General features: G+C 45.8%; 10 non-coding genes across 10 annotated transcripts; all 10 read right to left on the bottom strand.

Moving 5' to 3' along the window:
- Positions 1–2097: 2097 nt before the first annotated feature.
- On the bottom strand, positions 2098–2288 carry LOC130324449 (U2 spliceosomal RNA). The gene has a single exon (XR_008869447.1). It is a non-coding gene; the product is annotated as a U2 spliceosomal RNA (small nuclear RNA).
- Positions 2289–4379: 2091 nt separating this feature from the next.
- Positions 4380–4570, bottom strand: LOC130324448 (U2 spliceosomal RNA). Its single transcript, XR_008869446.1, has one exon. It is a non-coding gene; the product is annotated as a U2 spliceosomal RNA (small nuclear RNA).
- A 2091-nt stretch (positions 4571–6661) lies between these two features.
- On the bottom strand, positions 6662–6852 carry LOC130324447 (U2 spliceosomal RNA). The gene has a single exon (XR_008869445.1). It is a non-coding gene; the product is annotated as a U2 spliceosomal RNA (small nuclear RNA).
- A 2088-nt stretch (positions 6853–8940) lies between these two features.
- LOC130324526 (U2 spliceosomal RNA) lies at positions 8941–9131 on the bottom strand. The gene has a single exon (XR_008869517.1). It is a non-coding gene; the product is annotated as a U2 spliceosomal RNA (small nuclear RNA).
- Positions 9132–11226: 2095 nt separating this feature from the next.
- On the bottom strand, positions 11227–11417 carry LOC130324446 (U2 spliceosomal RNA). The gene has a single exon (XR_008869444.1). It is a non-coding gene; the product is annotated as a U2 spliceosomal RNA (small nuclear RNA).
- A 2102-nt stretch (positions 11418–13519) lies between these two features.
- LOC130324445 (U2 spliceosomal RNA) lies at positions 13520–13710 on the bottom strand. Its single transcript, XR_008869443.1, has one exon. It is a non-coding gene; the product is annotated as a U2 spliceosomal RNA (small nuclear RNA).
- A 2090-nt stretch (positions 13711–15800) lies between these two features.
- LOC130324442 (U2 spliceosomal RNA) lies at positions 15801–15991 on the bottom strand. The gene has a single exon (XR_008869441.1). It is a non-coding gene; the product is annotated as a U2 spliceosomal RNA (small nuclear RNA).
- Positions 15992–18089: 2098 nt separating this feature from the next.
- On the bottom strand, positions 18090–18280 carry LOC130324580 (U2 spliceosomal RNA). Its single transcript, XR_008869555.1, has one exon. It is a non-coding gene; the product is annotated as a U2 spliceosomal RNA (small nuclear RNA).
- Positions 18281–20378: 2098 nt separating this feature from the next.
- Positions 20379–20569, bottom strand: LOC130324441 (U2 spliceosomal RNA). Its single transcript, XR_008869440.1, has one exon. It is a non-coding gene; the product is annotated as a U2 spliceosomal RNA (small nuclear RNA).
- A 2095-nt stretch (positions 20570–22664) lies between these two features.
- LOC130324440 (U2 spliceosomal RNA) lies at positions 22665–22855 on the bottom strand. The gene has a single exon (XR_008869439.1). It is a non-coding gene; the product is annotated as a U2 spliceosomal RNA (small nuclear RNA).
- Positions 22856–24247: the final 1392 nt, after the last annotated feature.

The following is a 24247-nucleotide window of genomic DNA, read 5'->3' as shown; positions in this document are numbered from 1 at the left end:
AAGGTGCCCTTCATGGGCACTATCACTGCTTGCTGTCAGGGAGGCTGCCAGACAATTTTCCATGCACACTCTGGGCTGGGGGGCAGTCAACCACCAGTACACACAGCAGAACCTAAACCCATACCATTATTGCTAAGCAGCAAGACAGGGGCCCATTGCACTCCCACGGGGCCTTTTTAAATGCAATCCATAACCCGGATTTGCCAGGAACCCTTCTTACTCCTCCTACTTGCATGTGACACTGGGCTTAGGATCTGCATAGGAAACACACACACAAGCACACACCTACCTTTGTTGCCTGCAGATGCCTCCTTGGCTGTCCCCAAACGGTATCAAACCAACACCCACGGGAAGCTGTAAGCATAGAGGACATGCCTGCACCCCATTGGACTTACCTGTGTGGGTTAAACCCGGGTTATTTGACAACCTATGGCGGTGATGGTTCTGCTCAGGCAGAGCAGTGCTGATGCTCCTCATAAAGCTGTCGCTGCTGTGAAGGTTCTAGGTGACATCACAAATCCCTATGGTTACATACACAACAAAGCTGGGTTGTTGTTGTTTACACTCTGCAAGGCCTGTGGAAGTGAGTGACATCATAGCACTGTAGTTCTGAGGGTTCTAGATGGATGCAACAATCTCCTGTTGCTTCTATGAAGGCCATAATAGACGACATCACCAAACAGCTCCATAGTCACATACACAGCAAAGGAGAGATGTTGTTTACACCTAGTGATGTCAGTGGTATTGAGTGACATCACAGCACAGTGCTAAGGCTCCTGGGCCTGGACACAGCAGCGGCTGCAATATCTCAACGGAGAATACGTTTATATATATGTGTGTGTGTGCGCGTATATCTATATATATATATATATATATATATATATATATATATATATATATATATATATATATATATATATATATATTTCTCCGCCGAAATCACTTTTAAACCCATTTCCACCTTTTTTTCCCTTCTCTTCCTCTTACTTTTTTTTCACGTTTTTTTACGTTTTTCTCCTTTTCGCCTCTTTTCTGGGCGTATTATTCTTCTTTTTCTTCTTTTTTTTCGTCTAATGCATACCCCATCAGTGCAGCAATGCTTATTCAATACCGCCAGCAGATGGAGACACTGGGGGATAATTTTCTAAGGATTTATACTGATTTTTCCTGTCTGAATTTGTCGCACAGAAAGTTGCAGGCCAAATATGTGTGACATTTCTGCGACTTTAGCTTCTAGAGCATTTTTACAACATTATACATAGGTGCTGAATACATAAAAAGCGACTGTTCAGCGACAGACAAGTCGCATCGGCTGAAAGTAGGCCAGAATGTCAGTCCATGTTGGAGCAGGTTTAGATACAGTCTAAAGTATAGATCTCAAAGTCTGTGCACAGAATTTAGCAAGGGCCTCGCACCTTCTGATGCATCAGGTAGGTGCACAATAGCATAGCCTAACCCTCTGTACTTTGGTCTATATTGATGCGGGACATAGACAGCCAGCTGATGACCAATCCATTAGTGCAATGGATGGCTGGAAGCATTTGTCTTTGCCTTTGCAATACCACAGAAGCAATGCATGGTCAATGTACAGCAATGACACACCTGTGTGAACAGCCAGGAGACCCCCCCCCCCCATGTTATGTTACATAGTTACATAGTTAGTACGGTCGAAAAAAGACATATGTCCATCAAGTTCAACCAGGGAATTAAGGGGTAGGGGTGTGGCGCGATATTGGGGAAGGGATGAGATTTTATATTTCTTCATAAGCATTAATCTTATTTTGTCAATTAGGAACATTCAGCACCCACCCGCTATCAAGGCAGCTGCCTATCATGTCATGCCCTACCTGCACAGGTGTGCTGGCTACTCAAATGATCCAATTAAGGAGGCAATTTAGTCAGCAGCAGCAGAAGTCCTGTGCCTGGACGCTCCAACAGCGGCCAGACACAAGCAGAAGCAGAAGCAGCAGAAGCAGCAGCAGCACCACCTTTTGTTTTTTGGCTGCAGCAGCAGCAAGGCCCACAGGGCTGGCTAGCTGGCTAGCCAGCAAGCAGGTAGCAATGAAAGTAGGAATCTTTCTTTTTAACCCTGTAAGGGGGTGGTGCACTGTACCCGAAGATACTGCCATATCGGGTCAATGCATAGGGCGACGGAAGCAAGCTTCGAAATCGGCCCCCGTTCTCAAAAATCCATTTAATATATGGTCCCCAGATAGGGGACGTATCAGATATTAAACTGATAAGAACAGATACTACACTTGATCTTAGCCAAAAGGCCGAGAAGCGATAACCGTGAAAGGGGCGGGCCCAACAAGGTGCCCTTCATGGGCACTATCACTGCTTGCTGTCAGGGAGGCTGCCAGACAATTTTCCATGCACACTCTGGGCTGGGGGGCAGTCAACCACCAGTACACACAGCAGAACCTAAACCCATACCATTATTGCTAAGCAGCAAGACAGGGGCCCATTGCACTCCCACGGGGCCTTTTTAAATGCAATCCATAACCCGGATTTGCCAGGAACCCTTCTTACTCCTCCTACTTGCATGTGACACTGGGCTTAGGATCTGCATAGGAAACACACACACAAGCACACACCTACCTTTGTTGCCTGCAGATGCCTCCTTGGCTGTCCCCAAACGGTATCAAACCAACACCCACGGGAAGCTGTAAGCATAGAGGACATGCCTGCACCCCATTGGACTTACCTGTGTGGGTTAAACCCGGGTTATTTGACAACCTATGGCGGTGATGGTTCTGCTCAGGCAGAGCAGTGCTGATGCTCCTCATAAAGCTGTCGCTGCTGTGAAGGTTCTAGGTGACATCACAAATCCCTATGGTTACATACACAACAAAGCTGGGTTGTTGTTGTTTACACTCTGCAAGGCCTGTGGAAGTGAGTGACATCATAGCACTGTAGTTCTGAGGGTTCTAGATGGATGCAACAATCTCCTGTTGCTTCTATGAAGGCCATAATAGACGACATCACCAAACAGCTCCATAGTCACATACACAGCAAAGGAGAGATGTTGTTTACACCTAGTGATGTCAGTGGTATTGAGTGACATCACAGCACAGTGCTAAGGCTCCTGGGCCTGGACACAGCAGCGGCTGCAATATCTCAACGGAGAATACGTTTATATATATGTGTGTGTGTGCGCGTATATATATATATATATATATATATATATATATATATATATATATATTTATCCGCCGAAATCACTTTTAAACCCATTTCCACCTTTTTTTCCCTTCTCTTCCTCTTACTTTTTTTTCACGTTTTTTTACGTTTTTCTCCTTTTCGCCTCTTTTCTGGGCGTATTATTCTTCTTTTTCTTCTTTTTTTTCGTCTAATGCATACCCCATCAGTGCAGCAATGCTTATTCAATACCGCCAGCAGATGGAGACACTGGGGGATAATTTTCTAAGGATTTATACTGATTTTTCCTGTCTGAATTTGTCGCACAGAAAGTTGCAGGCCAAATATGTGTGACATTTCTGCGACTTTAGCTTCTAGAGCATTTTTACAACATTATACATAGGTGCTGAATACATAAAAAGCGACTGTTCAGCGACAGACAAGTCGCATCGGCTGAAAGTAGGCCAGAATGTCAGTCCATGTTGGAGCAGGTTTAGATACAGTCTAAAGTATAGATCTCAAAGTCTGTGCACAGAATTTAGCAAGGGCCTCGCACCTTCTGATGCATCAGGTAGGTGCACAATAGCATAGCCTAACCCTCTGTACTTTGGTCTATATTGATGCGGGACATAGACAGCCAGCTGATGACCAATCCATTAGTGCAATGGATGGCTGGAAGCATTTGTCTTTGCCTTTGCAATACCACAGAAGCAATGCATGGTCAATGTACAGCAATGACACACCTGTGTGAACAGCCAGGAGACCCCCCCCCCCCATGTTATGTTACATAGTTACATAGTTAGTACGGTCGAAAAAAGACATATGTCCATCAAGTTCAACCAGGGAATTAAGGGGTAGGGGTGTGGCGCGATATTGGGGAAGGGATGAGATTTTATATTTCTTCATAAGCATTAATCTTATTTTGTCAATTAGGAACATTCAGCACCCACCCGCTATCAAGGCAGCTGCCTATCATGTCATGCCCTACCTGCACAGGTGTGCTGGCTACTCAAATGATCCAATTAAGGAGGCCATTTAGTCAGCAGCAGCAGAAGTCCTGTGCCTGGACGCTCCAACAGCGGCCAGACACAAGCAGAAGCAGAAGCAGCAGAAGCAGCAGCAGCACCACCTTTTGTTTTTTGGCTGCAGCAGCAGCAAGGCCCACAGGGCTGGCTAGCTGGCTAGCCAGCAAGCAGGTAGCAATGAAAGTAGGAATCTTTCTTTTTAACCCTGTAAGGGGGTGGTGCACTGTACCCGAAGATACTGCCATATCGGGTCAATGCATAGGGCGACGGAAGCAAGCTTCGAAATCGGCCCCCGTTCTCAAAAATCCATTTAATATATGGTCCCCAGATAGGGGACGTATCAGATATTAAACTGATAAGAACAGATACTACACTTGATCTTAGCCAAAAGGCCGAGAAGCGATAACCGTGAAAGGGGCGGGCCCAACAAGGTGCCCTTCATGGGCACTATCACTGCTTGCTGTCAGGGAGGCTGCCAGACAATTTTCCATGCACACTCTGGGCTGGGGGGCAGTCAACCACCAGTACACACAGCAGAACCTAAACCCATACCATTATTGCTAAGCAGCAAGACAGGGGCCCATTGCACTCCCACGGGGCCTTTTTAAATGCAATCCATAACCCGGATTTGCCAGGAACCCTTCTTACTCCTCCTACTTGCATGTGACACTGGGCTTAGGATCTGCATAGGAAACACACACACAAGCACACACCTACCTTTGTTGCCTGCAGATGCCTCCTTGGCTGTCCCCAAACGGTATCAAACCAACACCCACGGGAAGCTGTAAGCATAGAGGACATGCCTGCACCCCATTGGACTTACCTGTGTGGGTTAAACCCGGGTTATTTGACAACCTATGGCGGTGATGGTTCTGCTCAGGCAGAGCAGTGCTGATGCTCCTCATAAAGCTGTCGCTGCTGTGAAGGTTCTAGGTGACATCACAAATCCCTATGGTTACATACACAACAAAGCTGGGTTGTTGTTGTTTACACTCTGCAAGGCCTGTGGAAGTGAGTGACATCATAGCACTGTAGTTCTGAGGGTTCTAGATGGATGCAACAATCTCCTGTTGCTTCTATGAAGGCCATAATAGACGACATCACCAAACAGCTCCATAGTCACATACACAGCAAAGGAGAGATGTTGTTTACACCTAGTGATGTCAGTGGTATTGAGTGACATCACAGCACAGTGCTAAGGCTCCTGGGCCTGGACACAGCAGCGGCTGCAATATCTCAACGGAGAATACGTTTATATATATGTGTGTGTGTGCGCGTATATCTATATATATATATATATATATATATATATATATATATATATATATTTCTCCGCCGAAATCACTTTTAAACCCATTTCCACCTTTTTTTCCCTTCTCTTCCTCTTACTTTTTTTTCACGTTTTTTTACGTTTTTCTCCTTTTCGCCTCTTTTCTGGGCGTATTATTCTTCTTTTTCTTCTTTTTTTTCGTCTAATGCATACCCCATCAGTGCAGCAATGCTTATTCAATACCGCCAGCAGATGGAGACACTGGGGGATAATTTTCTAAGGATTTATACTGATTTTTCCTGTCTGAATTTGTCGCACAGAAAGTTGCAGGCCAAATATGTGTGACATTTCTGCGACTTTAGCTTCTAGAGCATTTTTACAACATTATACATAGGTGCTGAATACATAAAAAGCGACTGTTCAGCGACAGACAAGTCGCATCGGCTGAAAGTAGGCCAGAATGTCAGTCCATGTTGGAGCAGGTTTAGATACAGTCTAAAGTATAGATCTCAAAGTCTGTGCACAGAATTTAGCAAGGGCCTCGCACCTTCTGATGCATCAGGTAGGTGCACAATAGCATAGCCTAACCCTCTGTACTTTGGTCTATATTGATGCGGGACATAGACAGCCAGCTGATGACCAATCCATTAGTGCAATGGATGGCTGGAAGCATTTGTCTTTGCCTTTGCAATACCACAGAAGCAATGCATGGTCAATGTACAGCAATGACACACCTGTGTGAACAGCCAGGAGACCCCCCCCCCCCCCCCCATGTTATGTTACATAGTTACATAGTTAGTACGGTCGAAAAAAGACATATGTCCATCAAGTTCAACCAGGGAATTAAGGGGTAGGGGTGTGGCGCGATATTGGGGAAGGGATGAGATTTTATATTTCTTCATAAGCATTAATCTTATTTTGTCAATTAGGAACATTCAGCACCCACCCGCTATCAAGGCAGCTGCCTATCATGTCATGCCCTACCTGCACAGGTGTGCTGGCTACTCAAATGATCCAATTAAGGAGGCCATTTAGTCAGCAGCAGCAGAAGTCCTGTGCCTGGACGCTCCAACAGCAGCCAGACACAAGCAGAAGCAGAAGCAGCAGCAGCACCACCTTTTGTTTTTTGGCTGCAGCAGCAGCAAGGCCCACAGGGCTGGCTAGCTGGCTAGCCAGCAAGCAGGTAGCAATGAAAGTAGGAATCTTTCTTTTTAACCCTGTAAGGGGGTGGTGCACTGTACCCGAAGATACTGCCATATCGGGTCAATGCATAGGGCGACGGAAGCAAGCTTCGAAATCGGCCCCCGTTCTCAAAAATCCATTTAATATATGGTCCCCAGATAGGGGACGTATCAGATATTAAACTGATAAGAACAGATACTACACTTGATCTTAGCCAAAAGGCCGAGAAGCGATAACCGTGAAAGGGGCGGGCCCAACAAGGTGCCCTTCATGGGCACTATCACTGCTTGCTGTCAGGGAGGCTGCCAGACAATTTTCCATGCACACTCTGGGCTGGGGGGCAGTCAACCACCAGTACACACAGCAGAACCTAAACCCATACCATTATTGCTAAGCAGCAAGACAGGGGCCCATTGCACTCCCACGGGGCCTTTTTAAATGCAATCCATAACCCGGATTTGCCAGGAACCCTTCTTACTCCTCCTACTTGCATGTGACACTGGGCTTAGGATCTGCATAGGAAACACACACACAAGCACACACCTACCTTTGTTGCCTGCAGATGCCTCCTTGGCTGTCCCCAAACGGTATCAAACCAACACCCACGGGAAGCTGTAAGCATAGAGGACATGCCTGCACCCCATTGGACTTACCTGTGTGGGTTAAACCCGGGTTATTTGACAACCTATGGCGGTGATGGTTCTGCTCAGGCAGAGCAGTGCTGATGCTCCTCATAAAGCTGTCGCTGCTGTGAAGGTTCTAGGTGACATCACAAATCCCTATGGTTACATACACAACAAAGCTGGGTTGTTGTTGTTTACACTCTGCAAGGCCTGTGGAAGTGAGTGACATCATAGCACTGTAGTTCTGAGGGTTCTAGATGGATGCAACAATCTCCTGTTGCTTCTATGAAGGCCATAATAGACGACATCACCAAACAGCTCCATAGTCACATACACAGCAAAGGAGAGATGTTGTTTACACCTAGTGATGTCAGTGGTATTGAGTGACATCACAGCACAGTGCTAAGGCTCCTGGGCCTGGACACAGCAGCGGCTGCAATATCTCAACGGAGAATACGTTTATATATATGTGTGTGTGTGCGCGTATATATATATATATATATATATATATATATATATATATATATTTCTCCGCCGAAATCACTTTTAAACCCATTTCCACCTTTTTTTCCCTTCTCTTCCTCTTACTTTTTTTTCACGTTTTTTTACGTTTTTCTCCTTTTCGCCTCTTTTCTGGGCGTATTATTCTTCTTTTTCTTCTTTTTTTTCGTCTAATGCATACCCCATCAGTGCAGCAATGCTTATTCAATACCGCCAGCAGATGGAGACACTGGGGGATAATTTTCTAAGGATTTATACTGATTTTTCCTGTCTGAATTTGTCGCACAGAAAGTTGCAGGCCAAATATGTGTGACATTTCTGCGACTTTAGCTTCTAGAGCATTTTTACAACATTATACATAGGTGCTGAATACATAAAAAGCGACTGTTCAGCGACAGACAAGTCGCATCGGCTGAAAGTAGGCCAGAATGTCAGTCCATGTTGGAGCAGGTTTAGATACAGTCTAAAGTATAGATCTCAAAGTCTGTGCACAGAATTTAGCAAGGGCCTCGCACCTTCTGATGCATCAGGTAGGTGCACAATAGCATAGCCTAACCCTCTGTACTTTGGTCTATATTGATGCGGGACATAGACAGCCAGCTGATGACCAATCCATTAGTGCAATGGATGGCTGGAAGCATTTGTCTTTGCCTTTGCAATACCACAGAAGCAATGCATGGTCAATGTACAGCAATGACACACCTGTGTGAACAGCCAGGAGACCCCCCCCCCCCCATGTTATGTTACATAGTTACATAGTTAGTACGGTCGAAAAAAGACATATGTCCATCAAGTTCAACCAGGGAATTAAGGGGTAGGGGTGTGGCGCGATATTGGGGAAGGGATGAGATTTTATATTTCTTCATAAGCATTAATCTTATTTTGTCAATTAGGAACATTCAGCACCCACCCGCTATCAAGGCAGCTGCCTATCATGTCATGCCCTACCTGCACAGGTGTGCTGGCTACTCAAATGATCCAATTAAGGAGGCCATTTAGTCAGCAGCAGCAGAAGTCCTGTGCCTGGACGCTCCAACAGCGGCCAGACACAAGCAGAAGCAGAAGCAGCAGAAGCAGCAGCAGCACCACCTTTTGTTTTTTGGCTGCAGCAGCAGCAAGGCCCACAGGGCTGGCTAGCTGGCTAGCCAGCAAGCAGGTAGCAATGAAAGTAGGAATCTTTCTTTTTAACCCTGTAAGGGGGTGGTGCACTGTACCCGAAGATACTGCCATATCGGATCAATGCATAGGGCGACGGAAGCAAGCTTCGAAATCGGCCCCCGTTCTCAAAAATCCATTTAATATATGGTCCCCAGATAGGGGACGTATCAGATATTAAACTGATAAGAACAGATACTACACTTGATCTTAGCCAAAAGGCCGAGAAGCGATAACCGTGAAAGGGGCGGGCCCAACAAGGTGCCCTTCATGGGCACTATCACTGCTTGCTGTCAGGGAGGCTGCCAGACAATTTTCCATGCACACTCTGGGCTGGGGGGCAGTCAACCACCAGTACACACAGCAGAACCTAAACCCATACCATTATTGCTAAGCAGCAAGACAGGGACCCATTGCACTCCCACGGGGCCTTTTTAAATGCAATCCATAACCCGGATTTGCCAGGAACCCTTCTTACTCCTCCTACTTGCATGTGACACTGGGCTTAGGATCTGCATAGGAAACACACACACAAGCACACACCTACCTTTGTTGCCTGCAGATGCCTCCTTGGCTGTCCCCAAACGGTATCAAACCAACACCCACGGGAAGCTGTAAGCATAGAGGACATGCCTGCACCCCATTGGACTTACCTGTGTGGGTTAAACCCGGGTTATTTGACAACCTATGGCGGTGATGGTTCTGCTCAGGCAGAGCAGTGCTGATGCTCCTCATAAAGCTGTCGCTGCTGTGAAGGTTCTAGGTGACATCACAAATCCCTATGGTTACATACACAACAAAGCTGGGTTGTTGTTGTTTACACTCTGCAAGGCCTGTGGAAGTGAGTGACATCATAGCACTGTAGTTCTGAGGGTTCTAGATGGATGCAACAATCTCCTGTTGCTTCTATGAAGGCCATAATAGACGACATCACCAAACAGCTCCATAGTCACATACACAGCAAAGGAGAGATGTTGTTTACACCTAGTGATGTCAGTGGTATTGAGTGACATCACAGCACAGTGCTAAGGCTCCTGGGCCTGGACACAGCAGCGGCTGCAATATCTCAACGGAGAATACGTTTATATATGTGTGTGTGTGCGCGTATATATATATATATATATATATATATATATATATATATATATATATATATATATTTCTCCGCCGAAATCACTTTTAAACCCATTTCCACCTTTTTTTCCCTTCTCTTCCTCTTACTTTTTTTTCACGTTTTTTTACGTTTTTCTCCTTTTCGCCTCTTTTCTGGGCGTATTATTCTTCTTTTTCTTCTTTTTTTCGTCTAATGCATACCCCATCAGTGCAGCAATGCTTATTCAATACCGCCAGCAGATGGAGACACTGGGGGATAATTTTCTAAGGATTTATACTGATTTTTCCTGTCTGAATTTGTCGCACAGAAAGTTGCAGGCCAAATATGTGTGACATTTCTGCGACTTTAGCTTCTAGAGCATTTTTACAACATTATACATAGGTGCTGAATACATAAAAAGCGACTGTTCAGCGACAGACAAGTCGCATCGGCTGAAAGTAGGCCAGAATGTCAGTCCATGTTGGAGCAGGTTTAGATACAGTCTAAAGTATAGATCTCAAAGTCTGTGCACAGAATTTAGCAAGGGCCTCGCACCTTCTGATGCATCAGGTAGGTGCACAATAGCATAGCCTAACCCTCTGTACTTTGGTCTATATTGATGCGGGACATAGACAGCCAGCTGATGACCAATCCATTAGTGCAATGGATGGCTGGAAGCATTTGTCTTTGCCTTTGCAATACCACAGAAGCAATGCATGGTCAATGTACAGCAATGACACACCTGTGTGAACAGCCAGGAGACCCCCCCCCCCACGTTATGTTACATAGTAACATAGTTAGTACGGTCGAAAAAAGACATATGTCCATCAAGTTCAACCAGGGAATTAAGGGGTAGGGGTGTGGCGCGATATTGGGGAAGGGATGAGATTTTATATTTCTTCATAAGCATTAATCTTATTTTGTCAATTAGGAACATTCAGCACCCACCCGCTATCAAGGCAGCTGCCTATCATGTCATGCCCTACCTGCACAGGTGTGCTGGCTACTCAAATGATCCAATTAAGGAGGCCATTTAGTCAGCAGCAGCAGAAGTCCTGTGCCTGGACGCTCCAACAGCGGCCAGACACAAGCAGAAGCAGAAGCAGCAGAAGCAGCAGCAGCACCACCTTTTGTTTTTTGGCTGCAGCAGCAGCAAGGCCCACAGGGCTGGCTAGCTGGCTAGCCAGCAAGCAGGTAGCAATGAAAGTAGGAATCTTTCTTTTTAACCCTGTAAGGGGGTGGTGCACTGTACCCGAAGATACTGCCATATCGGGTCAATGCATAGGGCGACGGAAGCAAGCTTCGAAATCGGCCCCCGTTCTCAAAAATCCATTTAATATATGGTCCCCAGATAGGGGACGTATCAGATATTAAACTGATAAGAACAGATACTACACTTGATCTTAGCCAAAAGGCCGAGAAGCGATAACCGTGAAAGGGGCGGGCCCAACAAGGTGCCCTTCATGGGCACTATCACTGCTTGCTGTCAGGGAGGCTGCCAGACAATTTTCCATGCACACTCTGGGCTGGGGGGCAGTCAACCACCAGTACACACAGCAGAACCTAAACCCATACCATTATTGCTAAGCAGCAAGACAGGGGCCCATTGCACTCCCACGGGGCCTTTTTAAATGCAATCCATAACCCGGATTTGCCAGGAACCCTTCTTACTCCTCCTACTTGCATGTGACACTGGGCTTAGGATCTGCATAGGAAACACACACACAAGCACACACCTACCTTTGTTGCCTGCAGATGCCTCCTTGGCTGTCCCCAAACGGTATCAAACCAACACCCACGGGAAGCTGTAAGCATAGAGGACATGCCTGCACCCCATTGGACTTACCTGTGTGGGTTAAACCCGGGTTATTTGACAACCTATGGCGGTGATGGTTCTGCTCAGGCAGAGCAGTGCTGATGCTCCTCATAAAGCTGTCGCTGCTGTGAAGGTTCTAGGTGACATCACAAATCCCTATGGTTACATACACAACAAAGCTGGGTTGTTGTTGTTTACACTCTGCAAGGCCTGTGGAAGTGAGTGACATCATAGCACTGTAGTTCTGAGGGTTCTAGATGGATGCAACAATCTCCTGTTGCTTCTATGAAGGCCATAATAGACGACATCACCAAACAGCTCCATAGTCACATACACAGCAAAGAAGAGATGTTGTTTACACATAGTGATGTCAGTGGTATTGAGTGACATCACAGCACAGTGCTAAGGCTCCTGGGCCTGGACACAGCAGCGGCTGCAATATCTCAACGGAGAATACGTTTATATATATGTGTGTGTGTGCGCGTATATATATATATATATATATATATATATATATATATATATATATATTTCTCCGCCGAAATCACTTTTAAACCCATTTCCACCTTTTTTTCCCTTCTCTTCCTCTTACTTTTTTTTCACGTTTTTTTACGTTTTTCTCCTTTTCGCCTCTTTTCTGGGCGTATTATTCTTCTTTTTCTTCTTTTTTTTCGTCTAATGCATACCCCATCAGTGCAGCAATGCTTATTCAATACCGCCAGCAGATGGAGACACTGGGGGATAATTTTCTAAGGATTTATACTGATTTTTCCTGTCTGAATTTGTCGCACAGAAAGTTGCAGGCCAAATATGTGTGACATTTCTGCGACTTTAGCTTCTAGAGCATTTTTACAACATTATACATAGGTGCTGAATACATAAAAAGCGACTGTTCAGCGACAGACAAGTCGCATCGGCTGAAAGTAGGCCAGAATGTCAGTCCATGTTGGAGCAGGTTTAGATACAGTCTAAAGTATAGATCTCAAAGTCTGTGCACAGAATTTAGCAAGGGCCTCGCACCTTCTGATGCATCAGGTAGGTGCACAATAGCATAGCCTAACCCTCTGTACTTTGGTCTATATTGATGCGGGACATAGACAGCCAGCTGATGACCAATCCATTAGTGCAATGGATGGCTGGAAGCATTTGTCTTTGCCTTTGCAATACCACAGAAGCAATGCATGGTCAATGTACAGCAATGACACACCTGTGTGAACAGCCAGGAGACCCCCCCCCCCCCCATGTTATGTTACATAGTTACATAGTTAGTACGGTCGAAAAAAGACATATGTCCATCAAGTTCAACCAGGGAATTAAGGGGTAGGGGTGTGGCGCGATATTGGGGAAGGGATGAGATTTTATATTTCTTCATAAGCATTAATCTTATTTTGTCAATTAGGAACATTCAGCACCCACCCGCTATCAAGGCAGCTGCCTATCATGTCATGCCCTACCTGCACAGGTGTGCTGGCTACTCAAATGATCCAATTAAGGAGGCCATTTAGTCAGCAGCAGCAGAAGTCCTGTGCCTGGACGCTCCAACAGCGGCCAGACACAAGCAGAAGCAGAAGCAGCAGAAGCAGCAGAAGCAGCAGCAGCACCACCTTTTGTTTTTTGGCTGCAGCAGCAGCAAGGCCCACAGGGCTGGCTAGCTGGCTAGCCAGCAAGCAGGTAGCAATGAAAGTAGGAATCTTTCTTTTTAACCCTGTAAGGGGGTGGTGCACTGTACCCGAAGATACTGCCATATCGGGTCAATGCATAGGGCGACGGAAGCAAGCTTCGAAATCGGCCCCCGTTCTCAAAAATCCATTTAATATATGGTCCCCAGATAGGGGACGTATCAGATATTAAACTGATAAGAACAGATACTACACTTGATCTTAGCCAAAAGGCCGAGAAGCGATAACCGTGAAAGGGGCGGGCCCAACAAGGTGCCCTTCATGGGCACTATCACTGCTTGCTGTCAGGGAGGCTGCCAGACAATTTTCCATGCACACTCTGGGCTGGGGGGCAGTCAACCACCAGTACACACAGCAGAACCTAAACCCATACCATTATTGCTAAGCAGCAAGACAGGGGCCCATTGCACTCCCACGGGGCCTTTTTAAATGCAATCCATAACCCGGATTTGCCAGGAACCCTTCTTACTCCTCCTACTTGCATGTGACACTGGGCTTAGGATCTGCATAGGAAACACACACACAAGCACACACCTACCTTTGTTGCCTGCAGATGCCTCCTTGGCTGTCCCCAAACGGTATCAAACCAACACCCACGGGAAGCTGTAAGCATAGAGGACATGCCTGCACCCCATTGGACTTACCTGTGTGGGTTAAACCCGGGTTATTTGACAACCTATGGCGGTGATGGTTCTGCTCAGGCAGAGCAGTGCTGATGCTCCTCATAAAGCTGTCGCTGCTGTGAAGGTTCTAGGTGACATCACAAATCCCTATGGTTACATACACAACAAAGCTGGGTTGTTGTTGTTTACACTCTGCAAGGCCTGTGGAAGTGAGTGACATCATAGCACTGTAGTTCTGAGGGTTCTAGATGGATGCAACAATCTCCTGTTGCTTCTATGAAGGCCATAATAGACGACATCACCAAACAGCTCCATAGTCACATACACAGCAAAGGAGAGATGTTGTTTACACCTAGTGATGTCAGTGGTATTGAGTGACATCACAGCACAGTGCTAAGGCTCCTGGGCCTGGACACAGCAGCGGCTGCAATATCTCAACGGAGAATACGTTTATATATATGTGTGTGTGTGCGCGTATATATATATATATATATATATATATATATATATATATTTCTCCGCCGAAATCACTTTTAAACCCATTTCCACCTTTTTTTCCCTTCTCTTCCTCTTACTTTTTTTTCACGTTTTTTTACGTTTTTCTCCTTTTCGCCTCTTTTCTGGGCGTATTATTCTTCTTTTTCTTCTTTTTTTTCGTCTAATGCATACCCCATCAGTGCAGCAATGCTTATTCAATACCGCCAGCAGATGGAGACACTGGGGGATAATTTTCTAAGGATTTATACTGATTTTTCCTGTCTGAATTTGTCGCACAGAAAGTTGCAGGCCAAATATGTGTGACATTTCTGCGACTTTAGCTTCTAGAGCATTTTTACAACATTATACATAGGTGCTGAATACATAAAAAGCGACTGTTCAGCGACAGACAAGTCGCATCGGCTGAAAGTAGGCCAGAATGTCAGTCCATGTTGGAGCAGGTTTAGATACAGTCTAAAGTATAGATCTCAAAGTCTGTGCACAGAATTTAGCAAGGGCCTCGCACCTTCTGATGCATCAGGTAGGTGCACAATAGCATAGCCTAACCCTCTGTACTTTGGTCTATATTGATGCGGGACATAGACAGCCAGCTGATGACCAATCCATTAGTGCAATGGATGGCTGGAAGCATTTGTCTTTGCCTTTGCAATACCACAGAAGCAATGCATGGTCAATGTACAGCAATGACACACCTGTGTGAACAGCCAGGAGACCCCCCCCCCCCCCCCATGTTATGTTACATAGTTACATAGTTAGTACGGTCGAAAAAAGACATATGTCCATCAAGTTCAACCAGGGAATTAAGGGGTAGGGGTGTGGCGCGATATTGGGGAAGGGATGAGATTTTATATTTCTTCATAAGCATTAATCTTATTTTGTCAATTAGGAACATTCAGCACCCACCCGCTATCAAGGCAGCTGCCTATCATGTCATGCCCTACCTGCACAGGTGTGCTGGCTACTCAAATGATCCAATTAAGGAGGCCATTTAGTCAGCAGCAGCAGAAGTCCTGTGCCTGGACGCTCCAACAGCGGCCAGACACAAGCAGAAGCAGAAGCAGCAGAAGCAGCAGCAGCAGCACCACCTTTTGTTTTTTGGCTGCAGCAGCAGCAAGGCCCACAGGGCTGGCTAGCTGGCTAGCCAGCAAGCAGGTAGCAATGAAAGTAGGAATCTTTCTTTTTAACCCTGTAAGGGGGTGGTGCACTGTACCCGAAGATACTGCCATATCGGGTCAATGCATAGGGCGACGGAAGCAAGCTTCGAAATCGGCCCCCGTTCTCAAAAATCCATTTAATATATGGTCCCCAGATAGGGGACGTATCAGATATTAAACTGATAAGAACAGATACTACACTTGATCTTAGCCAAAAGGCCGAGAAGCGATAACCGTGAAAGGGGCGGGCCCAACAAGGTGCCCTTCATGGGCACTATCACTGCTTGCTGTCAGGGAGGCTGCCAGACAATTTTCCATGCACACTCTGGGCTGGGGGGCAGTCAACCACCAGTACACACAGCAGAACCTAAACCCATACCATTATTGCTAAGCAGCAAGACAGGGGCCCATTGCACTCCCACGGGGCCTTTTTAAATGCAATCCATAACCCGGATTTGCCAGGAACCCTTCTTACTCCTCCTACTTGCATGTGACACTGGGCTTAGGATCTGCATAGGAAACACACACACAAGCACACACCTACCTTTGTTGCCTGCAGATGCCTCCTTGGCTGTCCCCAAACGGTATCAAACCAACACCCACGGGAAGCTGTAAGCATAGAGGACATGCCTGCACCCCATTGGACTTACCTGTGTGGGTTAAACCCGGGTTATTTGACAACCTATGGCGGTGATGGTTCTGCTCAGGCAGAGCAGTGCTGATGCTCCTCATAAAGCTGTCGCTGCTGTGAAGGTTCTAGGTGACATCACAAATCCCTATGGTTACATACACAACAAAGCTGGGTTGTTGTTGTTTACACTCTGCAAGGCCTGTGGAAGTGAGTGACATCATAGCACTGTAGTTCTGAGGGTTCTAGATGGATGCAACAATCTCCTGTTGCTTCTATGAAGGCCATAATAGACGACATCACCAAACAGCTCCATAGTCACATACACAGCAAAGGAGAGATGTTGTTTACACCTAGTGATGTCAGTGGTATTGAGTGACATCACAGCACAGTGCTAAGGCTCCTGGGCCTGGACACAGCAGCGGCTGCAATATCTCAACGGAGAATACGTTTATATATATGTGTGTGTGTGCGCGTATATATATATATATATATATATATATATATATATATATATATATATTTCTCCGCCGAAATCACTTTTAAACCCATTTCCACCTTTTTTTCCCTTCTCTTCCTCTTACTTTTTTTTCACGTTTTTTTACGTTTTTCTCCTTTTCGCCTCTTTTCTGGGCGTATTATTCTTCTTTTTCTTCTTTTTTTCGTCTAATGCATACCCCATCAGTGCAGCAATGCTTATTCAATACCGCCAGCAGATGGAGACACTGGGGGATAATTTTCTAAGGATTTATACTGATTTTTCCTGTCTGAATTTGTCGCACAGAAAGTTGCAGGCCAAATATGTGTGACATTTCTGCGACTTTAGCTTCTAGAGCATTTTTACAACATTATACATAGGTGCTGAATACATAAAAAGCGACTGTTCAGCGACAGACAAGTCGCATCGGCTGAAAGTAGGCCAGAATGTCAGTCCATGTTGGAGCAGGTTTAGATACAGTCTAAAGTATAGATCTCAAAGTCTGTGCACAGAATTTAGCAAGGGCCTCGCACCTTCTGATGCATCAGGTAGGTGCACAATAGCATAGCCTAACCCTCTGTACTTTGGTCTATATTGATGCGGGACATAGACAGCCAGCTGATGACCAATCCATTAGTGCAATGGATGGCTGGAAGCATTTGTCTTTGCCTTTGCAATACCACAGAAGCAATGCATGGTCAATGTACAGCAATGACACACCTGTGTGAACAGCCAGGAGACCCCCCCCCCCACGTTATGTTACATAGTAACATAGTTAGTACGGTCGAAAAAAGACATATGTCCATCAAGTTCAACCAGGGAATTAAGGGGTAGGGGTGTGGCGCGATATTGGGGAAGGGATGAGATTTTATATTTCTTCATAAGCATTAATCTTATTTTGTCAATTAGGAACATTCAGCACCCACCCGCTATCAAGGCAGCTGCCTATCATGTCATGCCCTACCTGCACAGGTGTGCTGGCTACTCAAATGATCCAATTAAGGAGGCCATTTAGTCAGCAGCAGCAGAAGTCCTGTGCCTGGACGCTCCAACAGCGGCCAGACACAAGCAGAAGCAGAAGCAGCAGAAGCAGCAGAAGCAGCAGCAGCACCACCTTTTGTTTTTTGGCTGCAGCAGCAGCAAGGCCCACAGGGCTGGCTAGCTGGCTAGCCAGCAAGCAGGTAGCAATGAAAGTAGGAATCTTTCTTTTTAACCCTGTAAGGGGGTGGTGCACTGTACCCGAAGATACTGCCATATCGGGTCAATGCATAGGGCGACGGAAGCAAGCTTCAAAATCGGCCCCCGTTCTCAAAAATCCATTTAATATATGGTCCCCAGATAGGGGACGTATCAGATATTAAACTGATAAGAACAGATACTACACTTGATCTTAGCCAAAAGGCCGAGAAGCGATAACCGTGAAAGGGGCGGGCCCAACAAGGTGCCCTTCATGGGCACTATCACTGCTTGCTGTCAGGGAGGCTGCCAGACAATTTTCCATGCACACTCTGGGCTGGGGGGCAGTCAACCACCAGTACACACAGCAGAACCTAAACCCATACCATTATTGCTAAGCAGCAAGACAGGGGCCCATTGCACTCCCACGGGGCCTTTTTAAATGCAATCCATAACCCGGATTTGCCAGGAACCCTTCTTACTCCTCCTACTTGCATGTGACACTGGGCTTAGGATCTGCATAGGAAACACACACACAAGCACACACCTACCTTTGTTGCCTGCAGATGCCTCCTTGGCTGTCCCCAAACGGTATCAAACCAACACCCACGGGAAGCTGTAAGCATAGAGGACATGCCTGCACCCCATTGGACTTACCTGTGTGGGTTAAACCCGGGTTATTTGACAACCTATGGCGGTGATGGTTCTGCTCAGGCAGAGCAGTGCTGATGCTCCTCATAAAGCTGTCGCTGCTGTGAAGGTTCTAGGTGACATCACAAATCCCTATGGTTACATACACAACAAAGCTGGGTTGTTGTTGTTTACACTCTGCAAGGCCTGTGGAAGTGAGTGACATCATAGCACTGTAGTTCTGAGGGTTCTAGATGGATGCAACAATCTCCTGTTGCTTCTATGAAGGCCATAATAGACGACATCACCAAACAGCTCCATAGTCACATACACAGCAAAGGAGAGATGTTGTTTACACCTAGTGATGTCAGTGGTATTGAGTGACATCACAGCACAGTGCTAAGGCTCCTGGGCCTGGACACAGCAGCGGCTGCAATATCTCAACGGAGAATACGTTTATATATATGTGTGTGTGTGCGCGTATATATATATATATATATATATATATATATATATATATATATATATTTCTCCGCCGAAATCACTTTTAAACCCATTTCCACCTTTTTTTCCCTTCTCTTCCTCTTACTTTTTTTTCACGTTTTTTTACGTTTTTCTCCTTTTCGCCTCTTTTCTGGGCGTATTATTCTTCTTTTTCTTCTTTTTTTTCGTCTAATGCATACCCCATCAGTGCAGCAATGCTTATTCAATACCGCCAGCAGATGGAGACACTGGGGGATAATTTTCTAAGGATTTATACTGATTTTTCCTGTCTGAATTTGTCGCACAGAAAGCTGCAGGCCAAATATGTGTGACATTTCTGCGACTTTAGCTTCTAGAGCATTTTTACAACATTATACATAGGTGCTGAATACATAAAAAGCGACTGTTCAGCGACAGACAAGTCGCATCGGCTGAAAGTAGGCCAGAATGTCAGTCCATGTTGGAGCAGGTTTAGATACAGTCTAAAGTATAGATCTCAAAGTCTGTGCACAGAATTTAGCAAGGGCCTCGCACCTTCTGATGCATCAGGTAGGTGCACAATAGCATAGCCTAACCCTCTGTACTTTGGTCTATATTGATGCGGGACATAGACAGCCAGCTGATGACCAATCCATTAGTGCAATGGATGGCTGGAAGCATTTGTCTTTGCCTTTGCAATACCACAGAAGCAATGCATGGTCAATGTACAGCAATGACACACCTGTGTGAACAGCCAGGAGACCCGCCCCCCCCCCCCCCCATCTTATGTTACAGAGTTACATAGTTAGTACGGTCGAAAAAAGACATATGTCCATCAAGTTCAACCAGGGAATTAAGGGGTAGGGGTGTGGCGCGATATTGGGGAAGGGATGAGATTTTATATTTCTTCATAAGCATTAATCTTATTTTGTCAATTAGGAACATTCAGCACCCACCCGCTATCAAGGCAGCTGCCTATCATGTCATGCCCTACCTGCACAGGTGTGCTGGCTACTCAAATGATCCAATTAAGGAGGCCATTTAGTCAGCAGCAGCAGAAGTCCTGTGCCTGGACGCTCCAACAGCGGCCAGACACAAGCAGAAGCAGAAGCAGCAGAAGCAGCAGCAGCACCACCTTTTGTTTTTTGGCTGCAGCAGCAGCAAGGCCCACAGGGCTGGCTAGCTGGCTAGCCAGCAAGCAGGTAGCAATGAAAGTAGGAATCTTTCTTTTTAACCCTGTAAGGGGGTGGTGCACTGTACCCGAAGATACTGCCATATCGGGTCAATGCATAGGGCGACGGAAGCAAGCTTCGAAATCGGCCCCCGTTCTCAAAAATCCATTTAATATATGGTCCCCAGATAGGGGACGTATCAGATATTAAACTGATAAGAACAGATACTACACTTGATCTTAGCCAAAAGGCCGAGAAGCGATAACCGTGAAAGGGGCGGGCCCAACAAGGTGCCCTTCATGGGCACTATCACTGCTTGCTGTCAGGGAGGCTGCCAGACAATTTTCCATGCACACTCTGGGCTGGGGGGCAGTCAACCACCAGTACACACAGCAGAACCTAAACCCATACCATTATTGCTAAGCAGCAAGACAGGGGCCCATTGCACTCCCACGGGGCCTTTTTAAATGCAATCCATAACCCGGATTTGCCAGGAACCCTTCTTACTCCTCCTACTTGCATGTGACACTGGGCTTAGGATCTGCATAGGAAACACACACACAAGCACACACCTACCTTTGTTGCCTGCAGATGCCTCCTTGGCTGTCCCCAAACGGTATCAAACCAACACCCACGGGAAGCTGTAAGCATAGAGGACATGCCTGCACCCCATTGGACTTACCTGTGTGGGTTAAACCCGGGTTATTTGACAACCTATGGCGGTGATGGTTCTGCTCAGGCAGAGCAGTGCTGATGCTCCTCATAAAGCTGTCGCTGCTGTGAAGGTTCTAGGTGACATCACAAATCCCTATGGTTACATACACAACAAAGCTGGGTTGTTGTTGTTTACACTCTGCAAGGCCTGTGGAAGTGAGTGACATCATAGCACTGTAGTTCTGAGGGTTCTAGATGGATGCAACAATCTCCTGTTGCTTCTATGAAGGCCATAATAGACGACATCACCAAACAGCTCCATAGTCACATACACAGCAAAGGAGAGATGTTGTTTACACCTAGTGATGTCAGTGGTATTGAGTGACATCACAGCACAGTGCTAAGGCTCCTGGGCCTGGACACAGCAGCGGCTGCAATATCTCAACGGAGAATACGTTTATATATATGTGTGTGTGTGCGCATATATATATATATATATATATATATATATATATATATATATATATTTCTCCGCCGAAATCACTTTTAAACCCATTTCCACCTTTTTTTCCCTTCTCTTCCTCTTACTTTTTTTTCACGTTTTTTTACGTTTTTCTCCTTTTCGCCTCTTTTCTGGGCGTATTATTCTTCTTTTTCTTCTTTTTATTTCGTCTAATGCATACCCCATCAGTGCAGCAATGCTTATTCAATACCGCCAGCAGATGGAGACACTGGGGGATAATTTTCTAAGGATTTATACTGATTTTTCCTGTCTGAATTTGTCGCACAGAAAGTTGCAGGCCAAATATGTGTGACATTTCTGCGACTTTAGCTTCTAGAGCATTTTTACAACATTATACATAGGTGCTGAATACATAAAAAGCGACTGTTCAGCGACAGACAAGTCGCATCGGCTGAAAGTAGGCCAGAATGTCAGTCCATGTTGGAGCAGGTTTAGATACAGTCTAAAGTATAGATCTCAAAGTCTGTGCACAGAATTTAGCAAGGGCCTCGCACCTTCTGATGCATCAGGTAGGTGCACAATAGCATAGCCTAACCCTCTGTACTTTGGTCTATATTGATGCGGGACATAGACAGCCAGCTGATGACCAATCCATTAGTGCAATGGATGGCTGGAAGCATTTGTCTTTGCCTTTGCAATACCACAGAAGCAATGCATGGTCAATGTACAGCAATGACACACCTGTGTGAACAGCCAGGAGACACCCCCCCCCCCCCCCATGTTATGTTACATAGTTACATAGTTAGTACGGTCGAAAAAAGACATATGTCCATCAAGTTCAACCAGGGAATTAAGGGGTAGGGGTGTGGCGCGATATTGGGGAAGGGATGAGATTTTATATTTCTTCATAAGCATTAATCTTATTTTGTCAATTAGGAACATTCAGCACCCACCCGCTATCAAGGCAGCTGCCTATCATGTCATGCCCTACCTGCACAGGTGTGCTGGCTACTCAAATGATCCAATTAAGGAGGCCATTTAGTCAGCAGCAGCAGAAGTCCTGTGCCTGGACGCTCCAACAGCGGCCAGACACAAGCAGAAGCAGAAGCAGCAGAAGCAGCAGCAGCACCACCTTTTGTTTTTTGGCTGCAGCAGCAGCAAGGCCCACAGGGCTGGCTAGCTGGCTAGCCAGCAAGCAGGTAGCAATGAAAGTAGGAATCTTTCTTTTTAACCCTGTAAGGGGGTGGTGCACTGTACCCGAAGATACTGCCATATCGGGTCAATGCATAGGGCGACGGAAGCAAGCTTCGAAATCGGCCCCCGTTCTCAAAAATCCATTTAATATATGGTCCCCAGATAGGGGACGTATCAGATATTAAACTGATAAGAACAGATACTACACTTGATCTTAGCCAAAAGGCCGAGAAGCGATAACCGTGAAAGGGGCGGGCCCAACAAGGTGCCCTTCATGGGCACTATCACTGCTTGCTGTCAGGGAGGCTGCCAGACAATTTTCCATGCACACTCTGGGCTGGGGGGCAGTCAACCACCAGTACACACAGCAGAACCTAAACCCATACCATTATTGCTAAGCAGCAAGACAGGGGCCCATTGCACTCCCACGGGGCCTTTTTAAATGCAATCCATAACCCGGATTTGCCAGGAACCCTTCTTACTCCTCCTACTTGCATGTGACACTGGGCTTAGGATCTGCATAGGAAACACACACACAAGCACACACCTACCTTTGTTGCCTGCAGATGCCTCCTTGGCTGTCCCCAAACGGTATCAAACCAACACCCACGGGAAGCTGTAAGCATAGAGGACATGCCTGCACCCCATTGGACTTACCTGTGTGGGTTAAACCCGGGTTATTTGACAACCTATGGCGGTGATGGTTCTGCTCAGGCAGAGCAGTGCTGATGCTCCTCATAAAGCTGTCGCTGCTGTGAAGGTTCTAGGTGACATCACAAATCCCTATGGTTACATACACAACAAAGCTGGGTTGTTGTTGTTTACACTCTGCAAGGCCTGTGGAAGTGAGTGACATCATAGCACTGTAGTTCTGAGGGTTCTAGATGGATGCAACAATCTCCTGTTGCTTCTATGAAGGCCATAATAGACGACATCACCAAACAGCTCCATAGTCACATACACAGCAAAGGAGAGATGTTGTTTACACCTAGTGATGTCAGTGGTATTGAGTGACATCACAGCACAGTGCTAAGGCTCCTGGGCCTGGACACAGCAGCGGCTGCAATATCTCAACGGAGAATACGTTTATATATATGTGTGTGTGTGCGCGTATATATATATATATATATATATATATATATATATATATATATATATATATATATATATTTCTCCGCCAAAATCACTTTTAAACCCATTTCCACCTTTTTTTCCCTTCTCTTCCTCTTACTTTTTTTTCACGTTTTTTTACGTTTTTCTCCTTTTCGCCTCTTTTCTGGGCGTATTATTCTTCTTTTTCTTCTTTTTTTTCGTCTAATGCATACCCCATCAGTGCAGCAATGCTTATTCAATACCGCCAGCAGATGGAGACACTGGGGGATAATTTTCTAAGGATTTATACTGATTTTTCCTGTCTGAATTTGTCGCACAGAAAGTTGCAGGCCAAATATGTGTGACATTTCTGCGACTTTAGCTTCTAGAGCATTTTTACAACATTATACATAGGTGCTGAATACATAAAAAGCGACTGTTCAGCGACAGACAAGTCGCATCGGCTGAAAGTAGGCCAGAATGTCAGTCCATGTTGGAGCAGGTTTAGATACAGTCTAAAGTATAGATCTCAAAGTCT

The sequence above is a fragment of the Hyla sarda genome, unplaced genomic scaffold (genome assembly GCF_029499605.1).
Source record: "Hyla sarda isolate aHylSar1 unplaced genomic scaffold, aHylSar1.hap1 scaffold_265, whole genome shotgun sequence".
In the NCBI taxonomy this organism is placed as follows: Eukaryota; Metazoa; Chordata; class Amphibia; order Anura; family Hylidae; genus Hyla; species Hyla sarda.
This window is presented reverse-complemented; position numbering and strand designations above follow the sequence as displayed.